This window comes from Labeo rohita, unplaced genomic scaffold (assembly GCF_022985175.1).
Source record: "Labeo rohita strain BAU-BD-2019 unplaced genomic scaffold, IGBB_LRoh.1.0 scaffold_511, whole genome shotgun sequence".
NCBI classification, from domain to species: Eukaryota; Metazoa; Chordata; class Actinopteri; order Cypriniformes; family Cyprinidae; genus Labeo; species Labeo rohita.
The window spans coordinates 44,677-55,729 of record NW_026129432.1 but is presented as its reverse complement, the minus strand read 5'-3'; the positions used below and the strand labels follow the sequence as shown (position 1 = coordinate 55,729).

Below are 11,053 nucleotides of genomic sequence, written 5' to 3'. Positions count from 1 at the left end.
CCAAGCTTAGCGTAGTTATCCTCAGATAGCTAGGTTCTAGGAAAGGGATCCACAGCAGTTGTCATCAGAAAAGACTGCCTAAAGAACCCAAAGGGGAGGCAGAAATATTACCAGAGAGCTTATCCTTAAATGGCTATGGTCTGGAAAGGGTTAATTGCTGCTGAAACACAGCCAGTCCTGCAACAGCAGAGCTGGAATGTAACCATCCTCAGATGGCTATAAAGTGCGGGTCCCCAGACTGGATCAGTCCCTCTAGACCAGAGGTCTTCAGCCCTGTTCCTGGGGACCCACTATCCTAAATAGTTTAGCTAAAATCCTAATCAAACACACCCGGTTTGGAAATAAACTTTCCAGGAGAGGGGGTCCCTAGGAGCAGGGTTGAAGACCTCTGCTCTAGACCGATTGTCCCCCTTAGAAAAGCATTTGGAATGGCAAAGGATGAATTTCTGAAAGGCAGCCGATTGCGTCTTCGCCTCCTTGAACTTCTCCACAACCGCCTCAATGGATGTACCAAAAAGCCCAGTCTGCGAAAGCGAAGCATTGAGGAGAAAATCTTTTTTGATGGCCGCGAGGTTGATCCACAGATGTATGTGTGGCTGGGAGTGGCTGATGATGATATTTCACTTCTTGAAACGCTCACTGGTTTGGACATCGTAACACATTGCTTGCAATAGATAACTCCTGAAGACCGCAAAGAGGATGACGTATTCAGCAGGTGCCCTTTTATACTTCCGGTCACCCTGCCTATGACGTCATGGGCAAGGTGGGCCAATAGATTGGCGTTGTTTCACATGTGCTTCAGACACTGGATCTGCAGACCTCATTTCCCAATGTGTTCCCTAGTGCAGTGGTTCTCAACTCCAGTCCTCGCGGCCCACTGCTCTGCACATTTTGTATGTTTCTGAATCTGACAAACTCAGTTCAGTTTATAGATCTGACTATCTGAATCAGGTGTGTTAAATGAGGGAGACCTACAAAATGTGCAGAGCAGTGGGCCCCGAGGACTGGAGTTGAGAACCACTGCCCTAGAGAAGATGCACTGTTGAGTTCCCTGGAAGGGGAACAAATTCTTCCCATCACATGCAGTATGACTAATATATGTACTTGAATTGTTTAAACTATAAATTATTTAAATAATCTTCCAAAGTTGTTCATGTTAATATTGTTGTGTAAATTTCTGTACTATATTTGTTAGTGCTTTACTAGCATATTTAGAAGTGGGATTCAGGGTCCAATCACAACAAGAGCACATCGACATGCAATATCTAAAATAAACAGCATTTCTGGCAAACCAGTTCAGACCTCTGGTAATACTTTCTTGTCCATCACACTACATTTTCAAATACATTTTGTTAAAATACTTATTCTAAAAACAAATATATCCAAATGTCACAGGATATATTTAGGACAGTGACAAAATAAAACTGTAGTCTTTTACCATCTATCTTCTCAATGTTTTTTTTAGTGCTTATTGGCAATGTCTTCTCTCCCTCTCGTGGAGTGCACACTATGCAGCTGGGTCAGGTGACTCTGGAAGTGTCATCAGGAGACATAACTAAAGAAAAAACTGATGCCATTGTCAACTCCTCAAATCAGACATTTTCTCTGAAAGCAGGTTAATCCATGTTCACACATTGTCTGACCATATGTGTGACACACACTATACACTACACAATCAAGAGAATTATAATGTAACTGTCAAATTCTCTTTGCAATCCAGGAGTGTCCAAGGCCATTTTAGATGCTGCTGGAGTACAAGTGGAACAAGAATGTTCACAGATTGGTTTGTATTCCTTTAAATTTACATGAAACTTTACCTTTTTAGAATACATTAATTTTTTACTCATACTTTAAGAGAGGTCTAATGAACTTGCTATTGGTATATGTTTTTTTTTTTTCAGTAGCGAGATCTTCAAACGTGCACCAAACAGAGATTGTGACCTCATCTGGTCGACTTCCATGTAGAAACATCATCCATATTATAGGGCACAATAGTCCATCTAAAATTAAGGATATTGTTTTGTCTGTTCTGAAGTTATGTGAGTCACGTCAGATTACTTCTGTTGCCTTCCCAGCACTTGGCACTGGTAAGACTCTTTGTGTAATCATACTTTACATAATTGCAAAAAGAATTTTGCTAACTATTTTTTTTTTTTCATCTCTTTAGGTCAGGGTGGTGCAAAACCATCTGATGCTGCAGATGCAATGGTTAATGCAGTTGTCAACACTGTGAAGAAAAAGAAACCAGTGCATGTAAAGCTTGTGAAGTTTCTTATATTCCAGACAAACATGTTGGCAGACTTCCACCAAAGCATGATCAGAAGATCTGGTGAGAAAGTAGAGGAGGATAAAAGTCTGATAACCAAAATTAAAGGTCAGTAAAGAAATATAAAAAAATATGGTAATCCCATCTATTCCTTAATAAATAAATAAAGTAATAATCCCTGTGTTTATTTTCATCAAGATTTTTTTGGAGGGAAGTTCAGAGTCTTCTACAAATGAAGAATTTGTGATGGTAGGTGAAGAAATTGAGCCAGTTGTTTTTCAGCTGTGTGGCGAGACACCAAAGGACCTGAGTGAAGCCAAGGACATGATCAACAGTTTGATATTACGGGAGCATGTGACCATCCCAATCCATGATCCAGCCATTGCTCATTTCACCAGGGAGGATGGAGAAATGCTGAACGCCATGCAGAGGGAGCTCACAGTCAGTGTCCGGCTTCAGAAGAAAGGCCAAGACTCTGTCATCACACTGGAGGGTCTGACAAGAGACGTTCACACTGCAGAGAGTCGTATTCGGGACATGATCAGAAAGGTGGAAAGGAATGAAAAACGAAGAATTGAGGCATTTTTAATTAGCAGTGCGGTTCAGTGGCAATATCAGGAAAATGGACAGAGTGTCAAAAACTTTGATATGTTGACCAATTATGACCTGGAACAGGCCTATCAGAAGAGTCAGCCTTCAGTGAGAATCAAGATTAACAATGATGAATATGAGGCCAATTTAGTTCGCAAAGAGGCCACAAGAGGGAGAATGAAGATTGAACTGAACAGAGTAGATCTGCAAGGTGAGATTATTTTATAATTTAAATAGCATATACAAATTAATGATGTTATTCATGTTATTTATGTTTTTGTTCTTTTTGTCCATAGCTGAAGCTGGAGCTCAAAAAACCTTTGCCTTCACACTGGGAGGACATGAAAGGACAGTCAGTTGTTCTTGTAAAACTCACAGCAGGTTCAAAGGAATATGCAGATGTGGAGAAAGAGTTCAGGAGAACCAATCTAACCAATAACATCATTTAAGTAAGACTAAACTAAGAGGGAGGAATAATGTGTATTTATCAGTTTTAAAAAGTTCATGTGTTTTAATTTAGTACAATAGTGCAGTAATATTTTGTTAATGTTTATTTGTCTTTAGATTGAAAGAGTTCAGAACAGCGCACTTTGGAGAAACTACATGATCAAAAAGGAGGAACTGGAAGATAAAAACAAGCACAAAAACAATGAAAAGCTTCTCTTCCATGGAACTGGACTGCTGATAAGACAGATCAGATCAACCATCACGGCTTCAATCGCAGCTTTTGCTGGCATGAATGGTATCAGTCAAATTTAGTATAAACTTTATTTGCACTTGTATCCATTTGTCTTTTAAATCAATAGTCTTTGCTCTTGTTCTGTTTTTAGGAGCCATGTATGGGAATGGTTCATATTTTGCTGTGGACCCAAGTTACTCAGCCCAAGGCTACTCTAAACCTGATGCAATGGACATAAACACATGTACCTTGTCAGGGTGCTTGTTGGTGATTTCACTCAAGGAAAACGAGGCCTTCCAGTTCCCCCTGCGAAGAGCTCAAATAGTGCTGATCTCTATAACAGTGTGACTGACAACATGACCAACCCAACCATGTTTGTGATCTTCAATGATGTACAGGCTTACCCAGAATAAATTAGACATATTATTATATAACAATAGGACTTCAGTAAATTATGCATTTTTTTAAACATTCCAAATAAATCAAAGTTTCTGTGGTTGTTTTTATGTTTCTGTGCAATGTTGCACTTAAAGTTTGCTATAAAATAATCCCCTAAACATATTATGTCAAAATAAAGGAATAATAGAAATACAAAGAAATTAAGGCATTAAGGAGTTCTTGTTATGGAGGAAAAATATAAAATGTTTTATAAGTGGATAGGCCACCTTTTTGCCTTTGATGTCTTCTAGCAGGTAAAGAAACAGTTTTCATAGACACACTGGTTGAACTAATTCTGTGGTCGGTGCACACAGATAGCAGGCTAAACAAAAATAAGTGGTGTGGCATGGGCGAGACAGTGTTGTTGCTTAACTGGTCCCCGTGTTAAGTTGTGACTTCTACGCAGATGTGAACAATTGCCCAGATATTTGTCAGTTTGTCTGAGAGCCTGTACATGTGTGCAATATGTCCATTACAATTACATTTTTTGCACTACATGATGGACATGTTAAGTTGTGCGTTACACTCACAAGCTGGTAGTCTCATCTGATTATACTAACACTTCAATTACATTTTCTTGTCACAATGCAATCTAAAACATCTTTAAAGGAGTAGTTCACTTCCAAAATAAAAATGTACAGATAATGTACTCACCCTATTGTCATCAAAAAACATTTCAGTTATCTCCATATAGTGGATTTAAATGGTATCTGTGAGTTTGAACTTCCAAAATGCAGCATTAAAATGCATTAAATGTTTTAATGCAGCTTCAAAGGGCTCTAAATGATCCCAGCCAAGGAAGAAGGATCTTATCTAGCGAAACGATTAATTCTTTTCTAAAAAAAAAATAAAAATTAATATACTTTTTAACCTCAAATGCTCATCTTGTCTAGCTCTGCCATGCACATGTGTACTTTGTGTAATCCGGGTCAATACAGTTAGGGTAGGTCGAAAAACTCCTATCTCATTTTCTCCTCCAACTTCGAAATCGTCCTACACCGCTGTTTTACCGTTTTTTGTTTTTTTTGTTTTTTGTAAAGGGCATTTGGCCTTCTTTACATGTTCACTTTGTAAACACTGGGTCGGTACTTCTGCGGCAATGCAGGATGATTTTAAAGTTGGAGGAGAAAATGAGATGGAAGTTTTTTGACATACCCTAACTGTATTGATCCGGATTACACAGAGTATGCATGCACCTGGCAGAGCTAGACAGGATGAGCATTTGAGGTTAATAAGTATATACATTTTTATTTATTTATTTATTTAGGAAAAATGACTGATCGTTTCGCTAGATGAGACCCTTATTCCACAGCTGGGATCATTTAGAGCCCTTCAAACTCTCAGGCACCATAGAAGTCCACTATATGGAGATAATTCCTGAAATGTTTTCCTCAAAGAACATAATTTCTTTACAAGTGAAGAAAGAAAGGCTGCAAATTTTTCATTATCTGTACATTTTTGTTCTGGAAGTGAACTACTCCTTTAAAGAACTACATTATATGCATACTTTTGTGTGAAAGAATTCATGTAATCTGAAAGATGTTAAATGATGTTTGCTGAAATTGTTGGATGGCGGCATATAGCCCTATCTAGAACATTCACCAGCAGCCACTGAATTGTCTCTGTGTTGGAAACAGGCCACACTTGTAGTTGTTTCATGATAAACTGAAAACATACGTGATACATCACATATTCAAAGAATCTAGATTTACTCAAAAGAGCTTATAACAGAGTAGAACTAAAAGACCTCATATGATTAGCTTGGATCAATAAAAAACAATCAGCACATCAGTAAAACCAAATACAGTGAAGAAGACTTGACCTTAATGACCGTGAAGTGACATGGATTTTTACTCAACTGCAAGGTATAAATGTACATGGATCTTTTTGTTCAGAAAGTTTCTCTTGGTCGTTGTGACCTGTGAGCTCCCGATCGTCAATAAACTTTTATTACTGCAAAAGATAGATTTTATTACTGCCCAGTGTTGTTTTATTTTCCTTCAAATAAAACAACACTTCCTCTTGTGGAGAACAAGAGGGGGATTCACATTAAAGGCCGGGACATACCAAGTCAACGGTCAGCCAACGTCGGGCATATAAGAGATCTTTGTTCCATTAAAACATACTGCATGTTACATAGCTTAAAACCTCCACCTATTTATAAACAAAGCATTTATATAATCAAGCTCCAAAAATGGTTGGATTCGAGGTGCCAGGGTGACATCACCCATGCACAGTCGACTGCATAAACACTGCCTCCAGAGCAACACATCGACGAATAGTCATCTTCTGCTTTGTTACTGCTACAGTACTGCTCTGTTCTTCCAATGTTCCTTTCTTAAAGTGTGAATGATTGTGAATTACTCTCACAGGAGACACAAGTTTTGCCATGTGACCAAAGACACAAAGGAAACACAGAACTTCACATAACTGAGTAAATCTTTTTCATATCCATTTACAGATCTGTATACTTAAGCAACCCATTCTCACTCCCAAGGCATCACTATGAAGACGTCAACAGCGCCCCTCGGCGTCACTATATTGCTCTCCGACAGGTAAACTTACTGCTCTCTTGTGTAAAAACATAATTCTAAACGGCGGAAATGATTGTCACGGGATCTTGCAGCAGTGATCTCTTACTAACTTATAAGTCTCGTGTTGCCAGTTGTCCTGTCTCAGTAGGGCTACAATTGCCATCTAGCGGTTGGGAATTGTAATTGCATTTTTATTTATAAAATGAAAGACAGTCAAATAATATCGTAAATGTGTATGAATGTTACATTTAACAGCTTGTGGGATGCATCATATTATCTAATGCAAGTAAACTTTTGAAACATTTAAATTATTTATATTTAATAATGCAATAAAATAATTTAAGATATACAATAACTCTAATTTAAATGTTTCAAAAGTTTACTTTTGCAAAAATTACATGCAACGATTTTAAGACTATTTTGGCCATGCTCATCACTGGTCTGATACTGGGCTATAGTCAAGCCGTTAAAATTAGACCACTGATTGCCTCGATTTCGCCGGATGGGCTAAAAGCAGACTACACATAGCCAGTCCAATTCATAGCTAAATCATGGCTACATATAGACCATGTCATGAAACAACACTTACATCTTTGTAGATATTACTGACACTGCGAACATGATGGTATATCAACCATCTCATGCGCTGCCTGGCCAAAAACTACAATGAATCAGATTTGACTATGAGTGGGCTACAAATAGCTGGTCTGACTACGAGCTAAACCAAGGCTACGCACAGACTATGCATAGAACATGTCAAAGAAATTAAACCAAGCACCTTTTAAACGCTGTTGACTTTGGTTACATGATAGAATATCATACATCTCACAAGTTATTTTGCCAAAAAACGATATGTATCCAAATTCAGGGTTATTTGGGCTAGAAGGGGGTTACACATAGCCGGACTATATCGGGTCTATAGTTAACCGAGACGGTGAATTGACGGCTATTGCTTGCTGGAAAGACTGAAAATTTAATAGACGTCTAACCACAGCCCAATAATAGACTAGTCATCAAATAGACAGCTAATGAATGCCTACATTTATACATTTAAAACACAACAAAATGGCGATCCATCCAAACAAACTACATACACAGCTTTAATTAAGAATATACCTAAGACAATACAAAATTATTAAAATGCAAAAGAATTAATGACAAAATAAAATATTATAAATATATTATACTCAAATATAAATATTATGATAATAATATGGAATTTAACAACTTAAGATAATAAAATATAAAAATGAAATAAATAAATACAAATCAAGAGCATGCCCAGCAAGCAATAGCCGTCATTTCACCTTCTCGGTTAACTATAGACCCGATATAGTCCAGCTATGTGTGACCCCCTTCTAGCCCAAAAACCTTGAATTTTGATACATGTCATTGTTTTGGCAAAATAACTTGAGAGATGTATGATATTCCATCACGTAAGCAAAGTGAACAGCGTTTACAATGTGTTTGATTTCATTTCTTTGACATGTTCTATGTGTAGTCTGTTTGTAGCCAAGGTTTAGCTCGTAGTCAGACCGGCTATTTGTAGCCCACTCATAGTCAAATCTGATTCATTGTAGTTTTTCAGGCAGCGCATGAGATGGTTGATATACCATCATGTTTGCGGTGTCAATAATATCTACTAAGATGTCTGTGTCATTTCATGACATGATATATATGTAGCCACCTTTTAGCTCTGAGTTGGATGGGCTACGTGTAGTCTGCTTTTAGCCCAACCGGCGAAATCGAGGCAATCAGTGTCTAATTTTAACAGCTTGGCTATAGCCCAGTATCAGACCAGCACTGAGCTATATTTTATTTCATTATTTTATAGCATTATTAAATAATGCATTATTAATTATGCCAAAATAATGCTAATTTAAATGTTTGAAAAGTTTAATTGCATTTAATAATATGATGTCATGCATTCTACAGGCTTTTAAGTGTAACATTCATACACATTATACAACATAATTTGACTTCCTTTCAATTTATAAATAAATATGCAATAACAATTCCCAACCGCTAGATGGCAATTGTCGCCCTACTGAGACGTGACTACTGGCAACGCGAGACTTGAAAGTTAGTAGAGATCACTGTCACAAGATCCCGCGATAATTCCGCCGTTTTGAATTTTGTTTTTACACGAGAGAAGGAGATGAGTTTACCTGTGGGAAATCAACGGGCAAACAACAAACGATAAAGGACTTTCCTGGTTGGTCTTGTAAGTATATGTGTTCATTGTTTATCTATACTTTATTTGTTATCATGTGTAGGAACCGTGACATTTTAGTGAAGGGAACAGATCATAGATGATAGTGATCCCTATGTACTAGACCCCACGATACAGAGATCAGAGGATTCATTGCAAAATTTAATAGATAATAGAGTGAACGTTCATTTGTATGTGTTTACAAACTCAAGCGATTTTAAAACAGCAAAACAGCAAACAACAGAACAAAAGTTTAGATTAATCTATATTAATTTATACAGTGAACACACATTCAGAAGAATTTGACAAATTGAGGAGGAGTTTCTACATCTGGAAAAGCTGCTAGAAAAAGAGAAGATCCGGGCAGCAACAAACAAACAGACAAACAAACAAAAAAAATCTCTCCAAAACAACATTTCCTCACTAGAGCTCTAATCTTTGACAAAGTCAATCATTTATTTTAACTATAATATTGAATTTATGACTGAACAATGGCTTGTTACATACAGAGAAAGCATTAGCTAATTGGATAGAATATCTTTGTTATTGTACAAGTACAATAAGATTTAGTTTGAAACTTACAAATTGATACTAAAGCTCAAAAATAAAAATGATTTCAAATTGCAATATAAAATGTTAAATTATAAAAAGTTTGTACCAGTATTAAAATAGTGCAAATAGCTAAGATGTGCAATGCAGCATTAAAACCTAACCGATACAATCAGAAGACATAATGTAATAAAAACGGTAGGGGTGAATAATTATTCCATGTACGTTTAAGGTTAATGTGTGTACTGGGTTACATTTTAGTTACAGCAGCATCACTGTGTTGATATGAAATTAGTTGTGCCAGACAGTTTTGGACACTTTTACACTGACGCATATAATACTACCTGCCTGACATTGGCATGTGTTATTCAGGTGACAAAGTTGTGCAGAACTGAATGAAGAAATCTCAAAGACAGTGCCAGAAGGAAGCTGGAAAGGTAAAGTCTTCAAAGTGTGCCACAATAATCAAACATTGTGGTGTCAATACTTAATAAGTTACAGCGCAAATCAGAAATGTAAAAAATAATTCCTTTACTGGTCATTTTGAAATGTCAGTGAACTTTGTCCGCAATTGTTAACCACCTCAATCTGTATTCTGTTTAAAATTCCCTCATGTTCCCTCATATTCAGACCTTTCTCTCTCAGTTCTTGCTCAAAAAGCTTTTCTTATGCTATTTGTTTTTTCTTATTTTGCAGATGCAGTGATGACCAACTTGTACTTGAGTTGTACTTGAGGAATGCAGTTGGGAAACATTTTATACAAGAAAAAAAAATTGAGTTCACTGTTGGATGTTTTATTTGTTAAAATATGTAAACCAACAAATTGATTAATCTTTTTTTAATCTTTTTTTTTTTTACGTTGTCATTTATCCGCAATGTTTTAATGTTAAGTGTGATAACATGCTCTTGATTTGTACTATTTATTTCTTTTAAATATCATAAGGTATTTAATATATATATATATATATATATATATATATATATATATATATATATATATATACTATTATTATTATTATTATCTTAAGTTGTTTATTATCTTAAATTTCATATTTTTATTGAGTGTAACGCATTTATATTTTATTTTGTCATTAATTCTTTTGCATTTTTATAATTTTGTATTGTCTTAAGTTGTTAATGTTATTTTTCTTAATAAAAGCTGTATATGTAGTTTGTTTGGATGGATGGATGGCCATTTTGTTGTGTTTTAGATGTATATATGTAGGCATTCATTAGCTGTCTGTTTGATGACTAGTCTATTATTGGACTATGTTTAGACGTCTATTAGATTTTCACTGACAGCCCAGACTCAGTCTTGTTTTAGCCTAGACGCAGATTCAATGTCTATTAGACATTCAGATGTATTCGTTTAATAGTGGTCTAAATGATGTCTAGTCTATTCTAGGGCTATGTTTAGACGTCTATTAAATTTTCACTGACAGCCCAATGACAACCTTATTTTAGCCTAAACGTCTGGGCTGTGTTTCAACGGCTAATAGACGTTTTTTAGACCAAAAATTGCTTGCTGGGTGTTATCACACTTAACATTAAAACATTGTGGATAAATGACAGCGTTAAAAATATATATATATATATATATAGATATAGATATATATATATATATATATTAATAATTTTGTTGGTTTACTTATTTTAACAAATAAAACAACCAACAGTGAACTCAAAGGAAATGATTCATTATTGTTTTTTTGTTTTGTTTTGTTTTGTTTTTCTTTTGTTCTTGTATAAAATACTTCCCAAAATATCGAAATAATTTGTATTTT

General features: G+C 35.9%; 1 pseudogene; it reads left to right on the top strand.

The window, feature by feature from the left end:
- Positions 1-428: 428 nt before the first annotated feature.
- LOC127160970 (protein mono-ADP-ribosyltransferase PARP14-like) lies at positions 429-3,949 on the top strand (annotated as a pseudogene).
- Positions 3,950-11,053: the final 7,104 nt, after the last annotated feature.